Genomic DNA, 20237 nt, shown 5'->3' on the forward strand with positions numbered 1-20237 from the left:
TAAAGTCCTTTTCATTTTCCTGTAGATTTGGTTGGTTCCTGTTTTAAAGAGCCATTTCAGAAGTAGCTTAATATCTTCCCCTTAGCTCCCTCTTCTGCATTTCTACTTCTCTTGCGTAATTCTTCCTAACCCCTTTCCGAGGGATATTTTCTTCCTAAAATTGGACCTAGGAGAGTAGAATTATATGAGTGCCTGTTGGGCCAGTGGTTCCCAAATCTGATGACTAGGTAGAAGAATGTTTTTCATGGCAAGCAGCTCCAACAAGAAGGAAATGCATTACTCCCGTACTAGGAAGTCTAGGGAGATTCAGGTTTGTAGTGGAGCCACAGACATAAGAAGAATGTATATATGTGAGAAACTTAATACAAGTAACTTTTATAAATGCTTGAGGTCTATGAAAAACCTTTAAAATGGACTCCTCCCGCTGTTATTTAGGTTTCCCTCAAAGGTCGCTTCCCCATCCATGCTAACTACAACTGCCTCACTGGCCTGTGATCATGCTGTGTCACCCTCAGGTTTGTTTTCCCCATTGCATTCAGCATTAACAAGTTATTCTTTCTTTATTTGTTGATTTCCCTGTTGGAAAGTAGGCCCTTGAGTTAACTTTCTCTAGAATTTATCTCCAGTGCCTAGGACAGTGGGTCCTGGTACATAATAATGTTCAGTGAGTGATCAGGGAATTAATGGTTGGGCATTGCTGGAGAGTTCGGTGTAGAAGGAAGGGAGAGGGTGGGGCTAGAGAGAGAATAAGAATATCTGGGTAACAAAAGCCTATGACCTTGCTGAAGAGCCTAGGTTTACAGGGACTGGAGTGCCTCGGAAGGGTCCTAAGTCAGGGAATATTTGCACAGATTCATGTTTTAGAAATGTTAGGGGAAAAGCAGGACAGAACTAGATTGAGGGGTGGGGATGTGTGAGATAAGGAGAATATTTCACAAATGTGTGCAAGAGCTCATGAGAAATGATGAAAGCCAAAGTTATAAGCATGGAAAGTTTACATTTCAAAGATGTTTGGGAGGGGAAAAAGACCACAACTTGCTAATTAATTGGTTTGGGGGATGAAAATGAGAATTTTAGTGCCTAGACTGATAAGAGTCATCGACTAAACTTGAGACAAAAGCAGGACACATGTTTGGGTAAAGAGTTAATGTTGAGACTGCCCTGATCATGCTGAGGTGCGCCTCTGGGCAGAAGAGTTTAGGCTGGAGTCTCAACTGGGCATGAGGTCAGATGGCAAAAACCATGAGTAAAATTGCCGAGGACAGGTGGAAAGTAGGTTATTGCAGGTAGGGACGGAAAAGATGACCAAGAGTAGAATACCAGGACTTAAAGGAAGGTCAAAGCAAAGAGATCCAGTGATAAAGACAGATAATCAGGAAAAAATAGTGGTAGAGAAGTAAGTCTGGTCTCTCCAAGACCGCTCACTAGAGAGAAAACTTACAGTTTATCATAGTGAAAGGATGCAGATTAAAAATGGTAAAAGAAAAAGGGACATGGTATAGTATCTAGGAGAGACAAGTCACAAGCTTTTAGTTGTCTTTTTCCATTAGAGACATACAGACAGCACTTAGTTAAACCCAGCAATGATGTTTGCCAACACGTACAGATATTGCCAGTCAGGGAAGCTCAGGCCTTGGTATGCAGGTCAGTCATGTAGACATAAAGTGAGTGCCCACACAGTTTACCTTAGTTACTCAGTTCCCAGCCCCTGGAGACATTGAGCTTATTATAGCAAAAGACAAAAGACATTCAGCTTCAGTTCCGTTCAGTCGCTCAGTCGTGTCCGACTCTTTGCGACCCCATAAATCGCAGCATGCCAGGCCTCCCTGTCCATCACCAACTCCTGGAGTTCACTCAGATTCACGTCCATCGAGTCCGTGATGCCATCCAGCCATCTCATCCTCTGTCATCCCCTTCTCCTGTCCCCAATCCCTCCCAGCATCAGAGTCTCTTCCAATGAGTCAACTCTTTGCATGAGGTGGCCAAAGTACTGGAGTTTCAGCTTTAGCATCATTCCTTCCAAAGAAATCCCAGGGCTGATCTCCTTCAGAATGGACTGGTTGGATCTCCTTGCAGTCCAAGGGACTCTCAAGAGTCTTCTCCAACGCCACAGTTCAAAACCATCAATTCTTTGGCGCTCAGCTTTCTTCACAGTCCAACTCTCACATCCATACGTGACCACTGGAAAAACCATAGCCTTGACTAGACAGACCTTTGTTGGCAAAGTAATGTCTCTGCTTTTGAATATGCTGTCTAGGTTGGTCATAACTTTTCTTCCAAGGAGTAAACCTCTTTTAATTTCATGGCTGCAGTCACCATTTGCAGTGATCTTGGAGCCCAAAAAAACAACGTCTGACACTGTTTCCACTGTTTCCCCGTCTATTTCCCATGAAGTGATACCAGATACCATGATCTTCGTTTTCTGAATGTTGAGCTTTAAGCCAACTTTTTCACTGTCCTCTTTCACTTTCATCAAGAGGCTTTTTAGTTCCTCTTCACTTTCTGCCATAAGGGTGGTGTCATCTGCATATTTTTCCCAGCAATCTTGATTCCAGCTTGTGCTTCTTTCAACCCAGCATTTCTCATGATGAACTCTGCATAGAAGTTAAATAAGCAGGGTAACAATATACAGCCTTGACGTACTTCTTTTCCTATTTGGAACCAGTCTGTTGTTCCATGTCCAGTTCTAACTGTTGCTTCCTGATCTGCATATAGGTTTCTCAAGAGGCAGGTCAGGTGGTCTGGGATTCCCATCTCTCTCCGAATTTTCCACAGTTTATTGTGATCCACACAGTCAAAGGCTTTGGCATAGTCAATAAAGCAGAAATAGATGTTTTTCTGGAACTCTCTTGCTTTTTCGATGATCCAGCGGATGTTGGCAACTTGATCTCTGGTTCCTCTGCCTTTTCTAAAACCAGCTTGAATATCTGGAAATTCACAGTTCACGTATTGCTGAAGCCTGGCTTGGAGAATTTTGAGCATTACTTTACTAGCGTGTGAGATGAGTGCACTTGTGTGGTAGTTTGAGCATTCTTTGGCATTGCCTTTCTTTGGGATTGGAATGAAAACTGACCTTTTCCAGTCCTGTGGCCACTGCTGAGTTTTCCAAATTTGCTGGCATATTGAGTGCAGCACTTTCACAGCATCATCTTTCAGGATTTGAAATAGCTCAACAGGAATTCCATCACCTCCACTAGCTTTGTTCGTAATGATGCTTTCTAAGGCCCACTTGACTTCACATTCCAGGATGTCTGGCTCTAGGTGAGTGATCACACCATCGTGATTATCTTGGTCTTGAAGAGCTTTTTTGTACAGTTCTTCGGTGTATTCTTGCCACCTCTTCTTAATATCTTCTGCTTCTGTAGGTCCATACCATTTCTGTCCTTTATCGCGCCCATCTTTGCATGCAGTGTTCCCTTGGTATCTCTACTTTTCTTGAAGAGATCTATAGTCTTTTCCATTCTGTTGTTTTCCTCTATTTCTTTGCATTGATCGCTGAGGAAGGCTTTCTTATCTCTTCTTGCTATTCTTTGGAACTCTGCATTCAGATGCTTTTATCTTTCCTTTTCTCCTTTGCTTTTCACTTCTCTTCTTTTCACAGCTATTGGTAAGGCCTCCTCAGACAGCCATTTTGCTTTTTTGCATTTCTTTTTCTTGGGGATGGTCTTGATCCCTGTCTCCTATACAATGTCACGAACCTCAGTCCATAGTTCATCAGGCACTCTATCTATCAGATCTAGGCCCTTAAATCTATTTCTCACTCCCACTGTATAATTATAAGAGATTTGATTTAGGCCATACCTGAATGGTCTAGTGGTTTTCTCCACTTTCTTCAATTTCAGTCTGAATTTGGCAATAAGGAGTTCATGATCTCAGCCACAGTCAGCTCCTGGTCTTGTTTTTGTTGACTGTATAGAGCTTCTCCATCTTTGGCTGCAAAGAATATAATCAATCTGATTTTGGTGTTGACCATCTGGTGATGTCCATGTGTAGAGTCTTGTGTTGTTGGAAGAGGGTGTTTGCTATGAGCAGTGCATTATCTTGGCAAAACTCTGTTAGTCTTTGCCCTGCTTCATTCCGTATTCCAAGGCCAAATTTGCCTGTTACTCCAGGTGTTTCTTGACTTCATACTTTTGCACTCCAGTCCCCTATAATGAAAAGGACATCTTTTTTGGGTGTTAGTTCTAAAAGGTCTTGTAGGTCTTCAAAGAACTGTTCAACTTAAGCTTCTTCAGCGTTACTGGTTGGGGCATAGACTTGGATTACTGTGATATTGAATGGTTTACCTTGGAAACAAACAGAGATCATTCTGTCATTTTTGAGATTGCATCCAAGTACTGCATTTCAGACTCTTTTGTTGACCATGATGGCTACTCCATTTCTTCTGAGGGATTCCTGCCTGCAGTAGTAGATATAATGGTCACCTGAGTTAAATTCACCCATTCCAGTCCATTTTAGTTCGCTGATTCCTAGAATGTCAACGTTCGCTCTTGCCATCTCCTGTTTGATGACTTCCAATTTACCTTGATTCATGGACCTGACATTCCAGGTTCTTATGCAGTATTGCTCTTTACAGCATCCAACCTTGCTTCTATCACCAGTCACATCCACAACTGGGTATTGTTTTTGGTTTGGCTCCATCCCTTCATTCTTTCTGGAGTTATTTCTCCACTGAACTCCAGTAGCATACTGGGCACCTACTGACCTGGGGAGTTCCTCTTTCCGTATCCTATCATTTTGCCTTTTCATACTGTTCATGGGGTTCTCAAGGCAAGAATACTGAAGTTGTTTGCCATTCCCTTCTCCAGTGGACCACATTCTGTCAGACCGCTCCACCGTGATCCGCCTGTCTTGGGTGGCCCCGCGGGCATGGCTTAGTTTCATTGAGTTAGACAAGGCTGTGGTCCTAGTATGATTAGATTTACTAGTTTTCTGTGATTATGGTTTCAGTGTGTCTGCCTTCTGATGCCCTCATGCAATACCTACCATCTTACTTGGGTTTCTCTAACCTTGAACATGGGGTATCTCTTCATGGCTGCTCCAGCAAAGCATAGCCACTGTTCCTTACCTTGGACGAGGGGTATCTCCTCACCACCGCCCCTCCTGACCTTGAACGTGGAATAGCTCCTCTAGGGCCTCCTGCGCCCACGCAGCCACCACTCCTTGGACGTGGGGTTGCTCCTCCCGGCTGCCGCCCCTGACTTCGGACGTGGGGTAGCTCCTCTTGGCCGTCCCTGTGCCGTTGCAGCCTGGCACTCTTGGCCGCTGCCCCTGACCTCGGACGTGGGGTAACTCCTCTTGGCCGCCGCCCCTTGGGCATGGGGTCCTCCTGGCTTCTGCCCCTGACCTCGGACGTGGGGTAGCTCCTCTCGGCCGCGCTATGTGCACTGGTTGCAGCCACAGAGAAGTTCCTTTAGCAAGTTATTCCACCATAAATTACATTGTTAGTGTAAACTGTCTGGTGTTTACCTTGGGTGTGGCCCAAGGTCTTAAGTGAAAGTGAAGTCACTCAGTTGTGTCGATTCTGCGACCCCATGATTGTTGCCTACCAGGATCCTCCATCCATGCGATTTTCCAGGCAAGAGTACTGGAATGGGTTGCCATTTCCTTCTCCAGGGGATCTTCCCTACCCAGGGATCAAACCCAGGTCTCCCACACTGTAGGCAGACACTTTACCGCCTGAGCCACCAGGGCCCTCAAGGCCCAAGGTCTTTGGTGTATATAAGACAGTCTTATCAGGCACTGTATTCCAAAGGCTTAGAGACATCTCTCAGGACATTTCTTTGCAATGTGAAAGACTTGAAAACTCCAAACCTACTGAGTTAACCTTTCACTGCACAGAAACCAGGGGTAAAGCCTACTTCAGAAAGGAAAAGGTATGTATTCTCAGTTCCTTGGAAGAGAAAATTAAGGCAAGAACTAGAAAATCTTCAATCAGTTTAGCAAATTGGCCATCAGTGATGACCTTAACTCTAGCAATTTGTTTGTATTTGTTTCTTTTGACTGTGCTGGGTCTTTGTTGTGCTCAGGCTACTCTCTAGTTGTGGCAGTCGGGGGCTGCTGTCTGGTTGCGGTGCTCAGGCTTCTCACTGCCGTGGCTTCCCTTATTGCACAGCACAGGCTCTGGAGCTCTCGGCTTCAGTAGTTGTGGCCCCCAGGCTCTAGAGCACAGGCGTAATAGTTGGGATGCATGGGCTTAGTTGCTCTGCAGCACGTGAGATCTTCCCAGATCAGAAATTGAACCCTTGTCTCCTGAGCCACTAGGGAAGCCCAACTATAGCAATTTGAATTACATTGTCATGGAAAAAGCCAGATTGCACACCTGTGGAAGGAATGGATTACAAATATGAGGCAATAGCTTGACAACCTTGAAGGGATGGAGAAACTTGAGCAGGATTTACCATGGGACTAGAATTGCCAGATAAGTTACAGTATGCCCAGTTAAATTTGAATTTCAGATAAACAACAAATAATGTTTTCTAAAATGTGCATAAAATTGGTCATTTTAAACTGTACCATTCAGTGATATTTAGTACCTTGATAGTATTGTGTAGCCTGTCATCACTATCTAATTCCAGAGCATTTTCTTCACCCCCAAAGGAAGCTGTACCCTTTCAGCAATCGCTCCAGATTTCCCCTTTTCTCAGACCCTGACAGCCACTAATCTTTGCCTCTTTGGATTTGCATACATGGATATATGAATTTTGTATAAGTGGAATATGCAGCTTTCTATGTCTGACTTCTACTTAGCATATTTTCAGGGTTCATTGATACTATAGCATGTTATTGTTGTTTAGTCGTTAAGCTATGCTTGACTCTTTGCAACCCCATGGACTGTAGCCCATCGGGCTCTTCTGTCCATGGGATTTCCCAAGCAAGAATACTGGAGTGGGTTGCCATTTCCTCTACAAGGGATCTTCCTGACCCAGGAATCGAACCTGTGTCTCCTGCATTGACTTGAGTTCATTACCACTGAGCCATCTGGGAAGTTTATTATAGCATGTACTAGTACTTCATTCCTTTTTATGGCTGAATAATATTTTGTTGCATGGATATACAATATTTTATTTATCTATTCATCAGTTGATGGACTGGGTTTTTTTTCCCCTTTAGCTGTTGTGAGTAGTGCTGCTGTAAATTAGTTCAGTTCAGTTCAGTTCATTTCAGTCGCTCAGGCATGTCCAAAGCTTCACAGCCCCATGGACTGCATCATACCAGGCTTCCTGTCTTATCACCAACTCCCGGGGCTTGCTCAAACTCATGTACACTGAGTCAGTGATAACGTCCAACCATCTCCTCCTCTGTCGTCCCCTTCTCCTCTTGCCTTTAATCTTTCCCAGCGTCAGGTTTCTAATGAGTCAGCTGTTCACATCAGGTGGCCAAAGTATCGGAGCTTCAGTTTCAGCATCAGTTCTTCCAGTGAATATTCAGGACTGGTTTCTTTTAGGATGGACTGGTTTGATCTCCTTCCTGTCCAAGAGATTCTCAAGAGTCTTCTCCAACACTACAGTTCAAAAGCATCAGTTGTTTGGCACTCAGCCTTCTTTATGGTCCAACTCTCACATCTGTACATGACTACTGGAAAAACCATAGCTTTGACTATATGGACCTTTTTTGGCAAAGTAATATCTATGCTTTTTAATATGCTGTCTAGGTTGGTCATAGTTTTTCTTCCAAGGAGCAAATGTCTTTTAATTTCATGGCTGTAGTCACCATCTGCAGTGATTTTGGGGCCCAAGAAAATAAAGTCTCTCACTGTTTGCATTGTTTCCCCATCTGTTTGGCCATGAAGTGATGGGACTGTATGCCATGATCTTAGTTTTTTACATGTTGAGTTTTAAGCCAACTTTTTCACTCTTCTCTTTGACTTTCATCAAATACCTCTTTAGCTCCTCTTCACTTTCTGCCATAAGGGTGGTGTCATCTGCATATCTGAGGTTACTGATAATTTTCCCAGCAATCTTGATTGCCGCTTGTGCTTCATCCAGCCCGGCATTTTACATGATGTACTCTGCATATAAGTTAAATAAGCAGAATCCATTGATCCATGTCCAGTTCTAACTGTTGCTTCTTGACCTGCATACAGATTTCTCAAGAGGCAGGTCAAGTGGTACTCCCATCTCTTTAAGAATTTTCCACAGTTTTTTGTGATCCACACATCAAAGGCTTTGGCGTAGTCTATAAAGCTGAAGTAGATATTTTTCTGGAACTCTTCTTGCTTTTTCTACTATCCAGTGGATGTTGGCAATTTGATCTCTGGTTCCTCTGCCTTTTCTAAATCCAGCTTGAACATCCAGAAGTTCTTGTTTCACGTACAGTTGAAGCCTTGCTTGGAGAAATTTTGAGCATTACTTCGCTAACATGTGAAATGAGTGCACCTGTGTGATTGTTTGAACATTCTTTGGCATTGCCTTTCTTTGGGATTGGAATGAAAACTGATCTTTTCCAGTCTTGTGGCCGTGGCTGAGTTTTCCAAATTTGCTGGAATACTGAGTGCAGAACTTTCACAGTATCATCTTTTAGAATTTGAAATAGCTCTGCTGGAATTCCATCACCTCCAACTAGCTTTGTTCATAGTGATGCCTCCTAAGGCCCACTTGACTTCACATATCGGGATGTCTGGGTCTAGGTGAGTGATGACACCATCATGGTTATCTGGTCATTAAGATCTTTTTTATATAGTTCTGTGTATTGGGCTTCCCTGATAGATCAGTTGATAAAGAATCCACCTGCAGTGGTGACTCTGGTTAGATTCCTGAATCAGGAAGATCTGCTGGAAAAGGGATAGGCTACCCACTCCAGTATTCTTGGACTTCCCTTATGGCTCAGCTGGTAAAGAATCTCCCTGCAATGTGGAAGACCTGGGTTCGATCCCTGGGTTGGGAAGATTCCCTAGAGAAGGGAAAGGCTACCCACTCCAGTATTCTGGCCTGGAGAATTCCACAGACTATACAGTCCATGGGGTCACAAAGAGTTGGACATGATGAGGAACTCTCACTCTCTTAATATCTTATGCCTCTGTTAGGTCCATACCGTTTCTGTCCTTTGTTGTGCCCATTGGCTCAGCTGGTAAAGAATCTGCCTGCAGTGTAGGAGACCTGAGTTCAGTCCCTAGGTTGGGAAGATCCCCTGGAGAAGGGAAAGGCTACGCAGTCCAGTATTCTGGCCTAGAGAATTCCATGGACTATATAGTCCATGGGGTCACAAAGAGTCAGACACGACTGAACGACTTTCACTTTTTACTTTGCATGAAATGTACCCTTGGTATTCTGATTTTCTTGACGAGATCTCTAGTCTTTCCCATTCTGTTGTTTTCCTCTATTTCTTTGCATTGATCACTGAAGAAGGCTTACTTACCTCTTCTTGCTATTATTTGGAACTCTGCATTCAGATGGGTATACCTTTCCTTTTCTCCTTTGCCTTTCTCTTCTCTTCTTTTCTCAGCTATTTGTAAGGCCTCCTCAGACAACCATTTTGCCTTTTTGCATTTCTTTTTCTTGAGGATGATTTTGATCAGTGCCTCCTGTACAATGTCCATAGTTCTTCAGGCACTTTGTCTATCAGATATGCTGACAGACAGCTCTATCAGCTGTTTTGAATATTCACATATAAATTTTTGTTTGAATACCTGTTTTTAGTGTTTTAAGTATATAGAAGTAAATTGCTGAGTCATGTATTAATTCTTTGTGTAACTTATTGAGGAACCTCCAGACTTCCATGGTGGCTATACCATTTTACTTTCCTAGTACTTCAGAATGTACTAGGGTTCCAGTTTCTCCACATCTTTGTTATTTGAAAAAATAGCCATCCTAGTGGATGTGAAGTGATATCTTATTGTGGTTTTGATTTGCATTTCCCTAGGGACTCATAATGCTTAGTATCTTTTCAATCATAATGTCAAATTGTCTAGCCCATGAACACAGGATGTCTTTCAGTTTTGTACCTTCTCAGTTAAATTTATCCCCAAGTATTATTTTTGATGCTATACTAAATGGAATTTTCTTATGTTCCTATATGACTTGCTGATTGCTGAGCCTGGTGGGCTGCCGTCTATGGGGTCGCACAGAGTCGGACACGACTGAAGCGACTTAGCAGCAGCAGCAAGAGCAGTGTATAGAAATACAACTGACTTACCCTGCATCTTTATGAACTCTTTTAAGTGGGTGTGTGTATATTCTCTATGGTTTTCTATATATGGGATCTTGTCATCTGTGTATTTAGTTTTACTTGTTCCTTTCTACTTTGGATGCCTTTTAATTTCATTTTCTTCCTAATTGCTCTAATTAGAACTTCTAGTACAAAATTAAATTGTAGTGGTGAAAGCAGGCATCCTTGTTTTATTCCAGATCTTAGAGGGGATGCTTTCAGTCTTTCACTATAGAGTATGATATTAGACCCCATGGATTTTTCATAAATGCCCTTTACTGTATTCAGGAAACTCTATTCATAGTTTGCTGAATGTGCAATAAATAATTTTTTAATGTTAGTATGTCCCAAGTAGTACATGGAACATTCTTATACTAAACAAATTATCAACCAAAAAAATCCATTTTTATCCAAATTTATCCAAATTTCATATTTAAGTCGACATTTAAATTTTTTATTTGCTAAATTGATAACCTTAAGAAGGACAAGCTGGATTCTTTTAGGTGGTCGATGGAGGCAGAAGAGACTTTAATGTTATTTGCATATTGAGGAAAGGATCCAATAGTCAGAGATAAGTTTAAGATTCAAGAGAGAGGCAAGAACAGATGAAATAAGGCCCTGGAGGGGAGGGACAGAGTTAGGGTCAGATTTGTACATGAAGAGCGTGGCTGCCTTACCTTGGTTCCCACATAAGTTTTCTGACTCTGCTATTAAGGTGTTAAGTAAATGGTATTAGAACCCTTTGCCCATCTGTGCCTTGTTTTGATCCTACAAAATTTTTAAGACTAAAAACTGTGTCCGTTTGTGCCTAGCAGTGTACCTTGTGCACATATTAAGCTCTTGAAGATTGCTCCAAGTATATAATGTTGCAAGCTTCTTTTGGACTTAGACCTGTGTTCTGGCCTTCCTGTGTCTGAGACAGCTGTCTTTTATTTTAACTAGCTACAAGAGAAATGAACACAAGTCAGATTTTTTACTTAGATGGACGAGTAACTCAATTTAGAAATTATAACAAGTAAGATTGCTCCAAGTATATAACATTGCAAGCTTCTTTTGGAGTTACACCTGTGTTCTGGTCTTCCTGTGTCTGAGACAGCTGTCTTTTATTTTAACTAGCTATAAGAGAAATGAACACAAGTCAGATTTTTTACTTAGATGGACGAGTAACTCAATTTAGAAATTATAACAAGTATTATACTTCTTTAAAGGCTGAAGTGCTCAATTTATAAAATTGCTCAGTGCATTGGTATTCCACCCACTCTTTGAGGCTAAATGCTTTTCTCTTATTTGACAGGTAGTCTTCTCTTTTTTTTAATCTTGTAACCTTTTTGAGCCTAGTCTTTAAAATATGTGTATCTGCCAGAATTACTTTCCATTACATTTTCATGAAACTCAAAAATCAGTTTGTATAACTCAGCTATGGCAACTTCTTTGTAAGCCAAAGGAAGACGGATGTAGAGGTGTTCAGAAAGTGTCATGGTCACCTTATTCTCTTCTAAATTATCCCTCCACACTTCCCTACTTCTAGGTTCTGAGTCTTCAGCAACAAAAAGATTTTGCTTGGCTGCTTGAAGGAAACACAGACAGAAACCTTTGAGATAAGATGACCAGTTTGTCCCAGTTTGCTTGGGACTTTCCTGTTTTTAGCACTGAAAATTCCACTTTCTGAATAGACCATATGGTTGGTCACCCTCCCTCTGGATCTCTTTTCAGTACTGCTCTTGTACTTTCCCTTCCTCACTCTGAGTACAGGGAGGCAGAGGGGAAATGTCTGTCTCCATTTGGACATCCAGTTCTGTATCGGCTGTTAGCTGTGAGAAGTACTCTGAGCATGTATCTGGAGACTTATTCTTACTTATATCATCCTGTGACCCCAGGAACCCAGCCCCATTGTTTTATCAACTTACAACTCTAAACATACAAAAAGAAAACTTTTCTACTTAGTCATATTTATCATTTAAGTGACAGGTACACCAAGAATAAGCATGATGGTTTGTTTCAAGTTTGTTTCTTACAGTGTGGGTTGTTGTTGTTGTTGTTCAGTTGCTCAGTCGTGTCCAACTCTTTGCAACCTCATGGACTGCAGCACGCCAGACTTCCTGTCCTTCACCATCTGCTGGAGTTTACTCAAACTCAGGTCCATTGAGTCAGTGAGGCCATCCAATCCTCTGTTGTCCCCTTCTCCTCCTGCCTTTAATCTTTCCCAGCATCAGGGTCTTTTCTAATGAGTCAGCTTTTCACATCAGGTAGCCAAAGTATTGGAGCTTCACTTTCAGCATTAGTCCTTTCAGTGAATATTCAGGACTGATTTCCTTTAGGATTGACTGGTTTGATCTCCTTGCTGTCCAAGAGATTCTCAAGAGTCTTCTCCAACACTACAGTTCCAAAGCATCAGTTGTTTGGCACTCAACTTTCTTTATGATCCAACTCTCACATATCTACATGACTACTGGAAAAATCATAGCTTTGACTATATGGACCTTTTTTGGCCAAGTAATATCTCTGCTTTTTAATATGCTATCTAGGTTAGTCATAGCTTTTCTTCCAAGGAGCAAGCGTCTTTTAATTTCATGGCTGTAGTCACCATCTGCAGTGATTTTGGAGCCCAAGAAAATAAAGTCTCTCACTGTTTTCCTCGTTTCCCCATCTATTTGCCATGAAGTGTTGGGACCGCTTGCCATGATCTTAGTTGTTTGCATATTGAGTTTTAAGCCAGCTTTTTCACTCTTCTCTTTCACCTTCATCAAGAGCCTCTTTAGTTCCTCTTCACTTTCTGCCATAAGGGTGGTGTCATCTTCATATCTGAGGTTATTGCTGTTTCTCCCAGCAGTCTTGATTTCAGCTTGTGCTTCATCCAGCCTGGCATTTTACATGATGTTCTCTGCATATAAGTTAAGTAAGCCGAGTGACAGTAGTGTGGATAGTGGAATTAAACTGGAATCTTCAGTTAAAGGGCTTAGATCTGGGTGAGGAACTTTAAGACTTCTATGATAATAGTGTGTTTGGATTTATAAAATAAAAAGACAGTACATGGGATCCTTGTGATGAAACTATTTCGTATCTTGACTTTGGCACACAGAAAGTGATTACATAGATCTGTGCAAAGAATAAAATTGCATAGAACTTAATCCACAGACAAACACAAATGAGTCCTTGTAAAACTGGTGAAATCTGAGTAAAATCAGTGGATCGTATCATTGTTCATTTCCTGGTAGTAATGTTGTACTCTCACTATGTAAGATGTTATCATTGAGGAAACTGGTTAAAGTTATGAGAGATCTCTTTGTATTGTTTCTTAACCACGCACATGGATTTACAATGTGATGTTAAAAAGTTTCATTAAAATTTTTAAAATAGAATATTTTTTAGAAGGTAGCTTTGAAATCCTTGTGAGATATTCAGTAATATCTTATACATAGTTCATTTTTCTCCTTCATGCTCTTAAAGAATCCTTTCTTTTTAGAAAAAACAAAATGTCAAGGGAAAAACTGAGACTGCTAGTTTATTTCTAAGTTTGTCCTTTGATATTCTTTGATATCTTCAGAAAGCCATTTGCGAAGATAGGCCCTCATGTAGTACAAAAAGGATAGTGCAAACACATCAACCAGAGGAATGGGAAATCCCTTGAAGGGTCAATTGCCTCTAAGTGGTTCAAAATTGCTAGTGTCATCTAGGAGGTTAATGGATGACTTTTCATTTAGTGTCATTTCTCTCCCTAGTTATAAGGTTTCTATGACTTTCGTCTGAACAGTAGCTTTCAAATACTTTTACTACACCACTTAGTAGGAAATACATTTTTCATCAAAACCCAGAATAGATATAATTTCATATGTACATATATCTGAAACTAAAGTTTCACAAAACACTGATCACCCTCATGTATGATATATTCTGACTTCTTTCTATTTTACTTAATTTTTTAAAATGCTGGTTATAGCTCAGTAATTTGAGTTCTTGATTCTTGATCTACAGTTTGGAAAAATATTGCCTCAGCCCTCCAGGTAAAGTAGTCTAAAGCCTGTTGGCATGACATTCGGGGCCCTTCCCAGCCCTTCCTCCTCCAGCTAAGTGGCGTATTCAGCATTTCCTGGCTGCCCTCACACTGCCCTGCTCCTGTGCCTTGACTTTACTGGCCTTCTCCTAGTGCCCTTCCCATTTTGTTCCTGTTCTTGTCTCTCGGCTTCTATGGCCGAGCATATCTTGCATTTTTAATATTTGTCACTAGTAGATAGTGTCTGTCCTTCGAAGTTGCCCATGAGTTTAGCCATGTGCCTTAGTGTCTCTAGTTCAGAGGTTACTCCTGTGAGTTCTTCCCTGACTGTTGGCAGGTGTTTTCAGTCTTTTTCGTCAAAAGCCACAGGATGTTTTATGTGGAACATAGTATGTATTTGTTACATGTATTTGTATAAAACTGAAACAAGTCTCATGACATAATGCACTACGTGCACTTTTGTATTATGTGCTCTTTTAGTTCATATTTCTTTTCTTCAACCCATAACTTGATTTTAAAACAAATTGAAAAACATTGATTAGACCATTCTTCCCTACTTTGAGTGTCATCTGTGAAAAAACTTTGTATTACTACCTGTTACAAACCTTTGTATTCCATAATCACAGTTGGGAGGAATTTTGTAATGCTTCAAGACTTGAGGACAGGACTATTTTATCTTTTTTTTCCTCACAAAAAGACTTACAGAGAATATTTATTGCAACTTTTTTTTTTCATAGTTAAGAAAAATTTAAATATAAGTAATAGGTCAGTGGAGAAATAAACTCTGTTTTTAGTAATACAGTTGAATACTATGAAGAAGTTAAAATGAACAGACTAGATATACACATTTCAACATGGAAAAACTTAATAACATTTAATAGAAAAGCAAATTGCAAGGTAATATACTGTAAATTATCAGTAATGTACATTCAGTTCATTTCAGTTGCTAAGTCGTGTCCAACTCTTTGCAACCCCACAGACTGCAACATGCCAGGCTTCCCTGTCCTTCACCGTCTCCAGTTTACTCAAACTCATGCCATTGAGTTGGTGATGCCTAACCATATGATCGTCTGTCACCCTCTTCTTCTCCTGCCTTCAGTCTTTCCCAGCACCAGGGTCTTCTCTTCAGGTGGCCAAAGTATTGGAGCTTCAGCTTCAAGCAGCAGTTCTTCCAATGATTATTCAGGGTTGATCTCCTTTAGGGTTGACTGGTTTGATCTCCTTGCTGTCAAGGGGATTCTCAAGAGTCTTTGCCAGCACCAGAGTTAGAAAGCATCAGTTCTTCAGCACTCAGCCTTCTTATGCTCCAGCTCTCACACCTGTACATGACTACTGGAAAACCACAGCTTTGACTATATGAACCTTTGTTGGCAAAATGATGTCTTTGCTTTTTAATATGCTGTCTAGGTTTGTCATAGCTTATCTTCCAAGGAACATAATTTCATGGCTGCACCCACCATCCACAGTGATTTTGGATCCCAAGAAAATGAAGTCTGTCTCCATTTCCATTTTATCCCTGTCTGTTTGCCATGAAGTGATGGGACTGGATGCCATGATCTTAGTTTTTTGAATGTTGAGTTTTTTATTTTTAAATTATTTATTTAGTGTCTGTGCCATGCAGCATGTGGGAATCTTAGTTCTCTGACCAGAATCGAACCCATGCCCCTGGCATTGGAAGCACAGAGTCTTAACCATTGGACACCAGGGAAGTCCCAAATGTTGAGTTTTAAGACAGCATTTTCACTCTCCTCTTTCATCCTCGTGAGGAGACTCTTTTTCTCTTCACTTTCTGCCATTAGGCTTCCCTGGTAGCTCAGCTGGTAAACAATCTGCCTGCAATGCAGGAGACCCCGGTTCGATTCCTGGGTTGGGAAGATCCTCTGGAGAAAAGAGAGGCCCAGTATTCTTGGGCTTCTCTGGTGGCTCAATTGGTAAAAAAAAATCCCCCTACAATGAGGGAGACTTGGGTTCGATCCCTGGGTTGGGAAGATCCCCTGGAGAAGGGAACCCTCCAGCCTTTGCCCTGCTTCATTTTGTGCTTCAAAGCTAAACTTGCCTGTTTTCCCAGGTATCTTTTGACTTCCTGCTTTTGCATTTCAGTTCCCTATGATGATGCTGGAGAAGGAAACGGCAACCCACTCTAGTATTCTTGCCTGGAGAATTCCATGGACAGAGGACCCTGGCAGGCTGCAGTCCATGGGATTGCAAAGAGTCAGACACGACGGAGTGATTTTCACTCACTTCACTCCCTATGATTAAAAGGACATCTTCTTTTGGTGTTGGTTCTAGGAGGTCTTGTAGGTCTTCATAGAACTATTTGACTTCAGCTTCTTCAGCCTTAGTGGTTGGGGCATAGACTTGGATTACTTTGATGTTGAATAGTTTGCCCTGGAACCGAACCAATATCATTCTGTTTTGATTTTTTTAGATTGCACCCAGGTACTGCATTTTGGACTCTCCTGTTGACTGTGAGGGCTGTTCCATTCTTCATAAGGGATTCTTGCCCACAGTAGTAGATATAATGGTCATCTGAATTAAATCCTTCCATTCCTGTCCATTTTAGTTCACTGATTCCTGAAATGTCAATGTTCACTCTTGCATCTCCTGTTTGGCCTCATCCAATTTACCTTGATTCATGGACCTAACATTCCAGGTTCCTATGTAATATTGTTCTTTGCAGCATTGGACTTGACTTTCACCACCAGGCACATCCCCAACTGGGCATTGTTTCCACTTTGGCTCAGCCTCTTCATTCTTTCTGCAGCTCTTTCACCACTCTTCCCCAGTAGCATATTGGACACCTGGCAAGCCAAGGTTGAGGGGTGGGTCTCATCTTCCAGTTTTTATATCCTTTTGCCTTTCATACTATTCTTGGGGTTCTCAAGGCAAGAATCAGTTCAGTTCAGTTGCTCAGCCGTGTCTGATTCTTTGTGACCCCATGGACGGCAGCACGCCAAGCTTCCCTGTCCATCACCAACTCCCGGAGCTTACTCAAACTCATGTCCATACAGTCGGTGATGCCATTCAACCATCCCATCCTCTGTCATCCCCTTCTCCTCCAGCCTTCAATCTTTCCCAGCATCAGGGTCTTTTCCAGTGAGTCAGTTCTTCACATGAAGAGGCCAAAGTATTGGAGTTTCAGCTTCAGCATCACTCCTTCCAATGAATATTCAGCACTGATTTCCTTTAGGATTGACTGGTTGGATCTCCTTGCAGTCCAAGGGGGTCTTGGAAGGGACTCAAGGGAGTCTTTTCCAACACCACAGTTCAGAAGTATCAGTTTTTCGGCGCTCAACTTTCTTTATAGTCCAACTCTCATATCCATATATGACTGCTGGAAAAACCATAGCTTTGACTATATGGACCTTTGTTGGCAAAGGAATGTCTCTGCTTTTTAATATGCTGTCTAGGTTGGTCATAACTTTTCTTCCAAGGAGCAAGCGTCTTTTAACTTCATGGCTGCAGTCACCATCTGCAGTGATTTTGGAGCCCAAAAAATAAAACCTCTGTTTCTACTGTTTCCCCATCTATTTGCCATGAAGTGATGTGACCAGATGCCAAGATCTTAGTTTTCTGAATGTTGTTTTAAGCCAGCTTTTTCACTCTGCTCTTTCACTTTCATCAAGAGGCTCTTTAGTTTTTCTTCGCTTTCTGCCATAATGGTGGTGTCATCTGCATATCTAAGGTTATTGATATTTCTCCTGGCAGTCTTGATTCCAGCTTGTACTTCATCCAACCCAGCATTTCTCATGATGTACTCTGCATATAAGTTAAATAAGCAGGGTGACAGTATACAGCCTTGATGTACTCCTTTCCCGATTTGGAACCGGTCTGTTGTTCCATGTCCAGTTCTAATTGTTGCTTCTTGACCTGCATATTGATTTCTCAGGAGGCAGGTCAGGTGGTTTGGTATTCCCATCTCTTTAAGAATTTTCCACAGTTTGTGGTGGAAAACTAACTGTGTGTAGAAAAGGCAGAGGAACTAGAGGTCAAATTGCCAATATCTGTTGGATTATCGGAAAAGCAAGAGCATTCCAAAAAAACATCCACTTCTGCTTTATTGACTACGCCAAAGCCTTTGACTCTGTGGATCACAAGGCAAGAATACTGAAGTGGTTTGCCATTCCCCTTCTCTAGTGGACCATGTTTTGTCAGGTACATTAATGAGACAAAAACATGGCGAAATGTTAGATTTGCTAAATCTAAGGGGTGGATATAAGAGTGTCTACTATATTATTTATCCTTTTATCTAAAATATTTTGTAATGAAAATCTTTGTAATAAAAATTGATATGTCATCTGCTTATAAATCTTTATTATCTTGCTATCTTATAATACTATATTGTCTGGCTCCAAGCTGCTTGCCTGAACTGTAGGGCACTTTAGCCATGATCTGTGTTGCCCGATTTATACTCAGATCTGGTCTCTCTTAGAAGCCAAATTTGGATAAGAAACTTGTAGTTTGTAAGTATTGTATATACTGGGCAGTGTTTGCAGTGAGTTCAAGTAGTATAGCTATTTCCTAGGCAGAGCTGAAGAGACAGTCTTCCTGTATGAGACCATTTGCATTTTCATGCTGTGAGTCATTCTTTTTTTCTGCATTAAGTATTAAGGCAGGAAATACTTGCCTTAAAAAATCAGGAGTGTTGGAATCAGAGAGGAAAGATAATATAAAGATGTCAGTGGCAACCAGAGTCCTGTAGAATCCTGAGGTGTTTGGGCATCACTGTTTCCCCAAAAAATATCATAATTTATAAGTTGTTGTTTTTTTTAAAGGATCTGCCACTCTAATCCTGTAATTGCACAGTCAGTTATTTCAGTTTGATTTCTAGTCCTAATTTGTTTTCAGTCACTTTTTCCTCAGTCATTATTTGCTTTTTTTTTTTTTTTTTGTCTTCGCTGCTGCACACAATTTTCTTTAGTTGCGGCAACAGGGGCCACTCTTTGGTTGTGGTATGAGGGCTTCTCATTGTGGTGGCTTCTTGTGTTGTGGCTCACAGGCTCTAGAGTGCTCAGTAGTTGCCCTAAGTCATGAGGGATCTTCCTGGACCAGGGATTGACCCCGTGTCCCCTGCATTAGCAGGCTGATTCTTAACCACTGGACCACCAGGGAAGTCCCCCAGTCATTCTTTATTATTATTATTACCACTTTTATTATTGTTTTTGGACTATTTTTTAGAGCAGGTTTAGGCTTACAGAAAAATTGATCAAATAATTTTTGATGGGAAATGGGAATCAGAGAATTCCTATGTACATCCTCTTCCTTCCATATAGTTTCCCTATTATTAACATCTTTCACAAGTGTGGTTTATTTATTATAATTGATAAACCAATATTGATGTATTATTATTAACTGAAGTCCATAGTTTACATTAAGGTTTACTCTTTGTATTGTGCAATTCTGTGGATTTTGACAAATGTGTAATGCCATTTATTACGGTATCATACAGAATAGTTTCACCACTTAACCATTTCATTTTTATCTCTACTCCAGTGCTTAGCATAGGGCTTGTAAATATTACATGCATGTGCAATGATATTTCATCTAAAATTAATTTGACCAATCAAATTTAGTAGAGTTTAAAAAACATTTAAAGAACAATTTTCTACCACCAAATAGAGCCTATATTAGGAATTAAAAAATGGCTTAAAATTGTAAAATATGTTATATCTCATTAATCTGTCAAATAAGAAAAATAAAACTCAATATATAGAGACAATCAGAATTCAAAGCATATAATGTACATGTTAAGTCACTTTAGTCATGTCTGACTCTTTGTGACCCTGTGGACTGTAGCTTGCCAGGCTCCTCTGTCCGTGGAATTCTCCAGGCAAGAATACTAGAGTGGATTGCCATACCCTTCTCCAGGGGATCTTCCTCACCTAGGGATCGAACTTGGGTCTCTTATGTCTCCTGCATTGGCAGGTGGGTTCTTTACCACTAGTGCCACCTGGGAATCCCCAAAGCATATAATATTTCAGTCTAACAATCAGCATCATGTTAAAAACTAGAGGCATTTTCTAATGGGAGCAAAAGCTTGACAACTCTAATATTATTTCATGTAATTCTGGCAGTTCTAGCTAATATAGTAAGATGAGAG

At 41.1% G+C, this 20237-nt stretch overlaps 1 protein-coding gene across 7 annotated transcripts in view; it reads left to right on the forward strand.

Moving 5' to 3' along the window:
* LOC128058455 (RING finger protein 37) overlaps window positions 1-20237 on the forward strand; it is a 50397-nt gene that overhangs the window by 10062 nt on the left and 20098 nt on the right. The window lies entirely within an intron of this gene.

Source organism: Budorcas taxicolor, chromosome 13, assembly GCF_023091745.1.
Source record: "Budorcas taxicolor isolate Tak-1 chromosome 13, Takin1.1, whole genome shotgun sequence".
NCBI lineage: Eukaryota > Metazoa > Chordata > Mammalia > Artiodactyla > Bovidae > Budorcas > Budorcas taxicolor.